We start from the raw sequence: 3,181 nt of genomic DNA on the forward strand, positions 1-3,181 counted from the left end.
ACCCCCATTCTAGTAAACAATAAATAATGGGTATTATCAGTCTATCTTTTATATTAAAATTATGCCTTCTTATTTTAATTTACATTAAAACTAAAGGTTGGACAACTTTTTAATGTATATATTTATTGGCCAATACTTTTTCTCCTTCTCTGAGTTGCCTGGCCATATCTATTGGATTCTCCATCTCTTTGGTATGGCTTTTTAGGAATTCTCTCTGTATTATATAAATTAATCCATTATCATATTTATTGTATTTTTTCATTTTTTACCTCCTATTGTGTTTACATTGTTTTCATTATATAATTTTAAAAATATTTTTATGCCTGCCAATCTTCATTTACAGCTTTTGCATCTAGCTCAGGAAAGAGATATGTAAGAGGCAGAATAAAGGAGCAGAGAATTAAATACAAACACCACAGTGGTACGGAAAGAACGGAGGACTGCCGAGAATAGAAAGCCCACACTGCCCTGGTAGGGACCTGGCTGGCTTCCTCCTGAAAGCAAGTTTTGAGAAGGGATTAGAAGGAGGATCTGGGCATTGCCAGGAGGAGAAGAATAGGAAACACACAAGGAGACCAGTCTTAGTGAAGTCTCAGAGTTGGACTCCGTAACTCTGTGGCAGACGTGGGAACAAGGGTGACTTAATGAGAGTGTAGGGGTGTCATGGGAACTGAGATCACCAGCGGGGTGGAAGCATGAGGATGTCCATTTCTTGGCATATAAGGCCAGATTTAAATGCCACTTTCGATTCACCTTGATTTACAGGGGTCTGTGAAGGCAGGATATAGCTCTGTTCCAAACCCCAGGGAGAACTTGAATCCCTAAAGATGGGAAAGGCTGTACTTATTGACCCAAGGTTAGGTTAAAAATATGCCTTGGGGATTTGCTTGAGGAGAAATTCAGAACCCAGTTCTGCCACAGGGAGGAAATAACAATGAAGGGTGGCCTTCTATTAGTCAGTGATGAGGCAGAGGCACTGTCACCGTCCAGATACGAGCCTGTGTCCAGGGCCTGCAGCACTTCTGACCCACCCCAAGCCTGGACTCTCGAGGGAGCCTCCGCAGCAGAGGCATGGGGAAGGGGCGCCCTCTGGTGGTTGTTGGCAGGCAGCTCAACACCTAGTTGGCGCTGGGCAGGTGTCCTGGGAATGTCCTACCTCCCCCAGCTTCTCAGTCTGTTCTTGGCCCCGGAATTGTCTCAGAAAGGTTGGAAGGATGAGTGGGGACAGAGGGATGATGTCATAACCTTGTTCACTGCAGAAATAAGTATGACCCAAAAAAGAGAATGCAGAGGGAGAACACCAGGGAAGATCAAAGGGAAAAATGAAAATAAAAATAAAGGAAGGAGAAATGCTCTGTTCTAAATATAGCAAAGTGGATTTTTCTTGTTTGCCCCAACACGCTTGCATTCCTGAAGCTTGGCACTGTCCCATCTTGCTTTCTGGGGCCGGATTCAGGCCTAAAACTGGTGTAACAGAAAGGGACTTCTGTTAATGTGCTTCAAGGCTGAGGAAGAGCAGGCTCTTTCAGCATATCTCAGCATGGGACACATGGGCCACACTTGCTCAGTGTGGCCATCAATAAGGGAGGACTCTGGAGGGAGGTTTAAAGACGCCAAGTGCTCACTGGGACGGGGCGTGGGGGAGAAGAGGTAGCAGGTTCAGAGAGAGGCATGTGCTCGCTGGGGAGAGCAGTGGGTCTGTGAGGCACCCAGAGAGCCTAAATAGAAAGACCTGGGCCCAGTGCAGAACCAGGGAGGAAGAAAACAAACTGCAGCAGCCACCTCAATACTCACATTATCCGAGACCCTTTTTGTGTGAGATGTTATGAGCCATCCCAAACTACAAATCTCTTGTACATTCTCCTGGACTTTGTGTGCGTGCGACTGGACTGTTACGAAGTTGTTTGATAATGGACTATAAATCTTATTTCTTCCACTAAGTGGAACATGAGATCAAGACTATTTCTTGCTACCCACCACATCTTTATGACCTGTGCTTCAAACAAAATAAGACTGCAGTAAGTCACTGTTAAGTGAAAAAGTATAAGAATAAATGAATGAATCACTCATCTGTACACTTCCAGTTCCCCCCCCAACACACACAGCAGGTCCGTCACTGGTAGTCCATTGCTGCTAAGTGAATGAGTGACCTCTTGGGAGCCCAACTTTGGTGGTTGCTAGGTTGGCTATGAGCTGGAAGATGTCGCATAAATGTTTGCCTGCATTGAACCACTGGTGGGAACTTTGCTCAAATGCAGGATGTGGTCTGAAAGTTTCTCCTCTTCCTATTTTTGAGGGTGGGGGATGGGCATTGAAATTGCCTCTGATTTGCTGGTGGGGTCTGAGCCGTGCTGCCAGATCTGCAGAACTGAGAGCTGGAGGAGGAAGGAGGAAAAAGAGGAGATAAGCAGGAGCCAGCAATGAGAATGAAGCTGCTCACAGAGATTCATGCTGTAGAAGACAGGCCAGGACCCTGGAGGGCATCTGAGATCATCACTCATTGCCCTCAGGCCTGCCCCAACTCTCATAAGACAGAGGCAAAGGACTTTATAAAATGGGGATAATGAGATTACCTCCCTGGGAGGTTGTTTGAGGGAATTAAACTTGATAATGCAAGTGAAGCACTTAGCATATTACCTGGCTTAGAGTGTATACTCAATAAACATAATCTGATCTCATGTCCCAGTAATTCATCTTCATTTCAACTTTCTGTCACATTGATAAAGAAGGGAGGTTGGCCACGTGCAGTGGCTCATGCCTGTAATCCCAGCACTTTGGGAGGCTGAGGTGGGTGGATCACTTGAGGTCAGGAATTCAAGACCAGCCTAGCCAACATGGTGAAATCCCATCTCTACTAAAAATACAAAAATTAGCTGGGCATAGAGGGCACCTGTAAGCTCAGCTATTCAGGAGGCTGAAGCATGAGAATTACTTGAACTCAGGAGGCAGAGACTCCAGTGAGCCAAGACTGTGAAATTGCACTCCAGCCTGGGCAACAGAGCAAGACTCCATCTAAAAACAAACAAACAAGAAAAATGGAGGTAAAAAGTGTTGAGAAGCTGAAGCCTGTGGTATCAGGATGACTCTTCTGTGGAGTCATCATCCCCTGCCTGACCTGACCTTTCCCTGTCTGCAGGGAAACGGGACTGGACTGTAGCTGCCGAAGCCCATGGTCATGGTC

The sequence above is a fragment of the Hylobates moloch genome, unplaced genomic scaffold (genome assembly GCF_009828535.3).
Source record: "Hylobates moloch isolate HMO894 unplaced genomic scaffold, HMol_V3 SCAFFOLD_5, whole genome shotgun sequence".
Lineage (NCBI taxonomy): Eukaryota > Metazoa > Chordata > Mammalia > Primates > Hylobatidae > Hylobates > Hylobates moloch.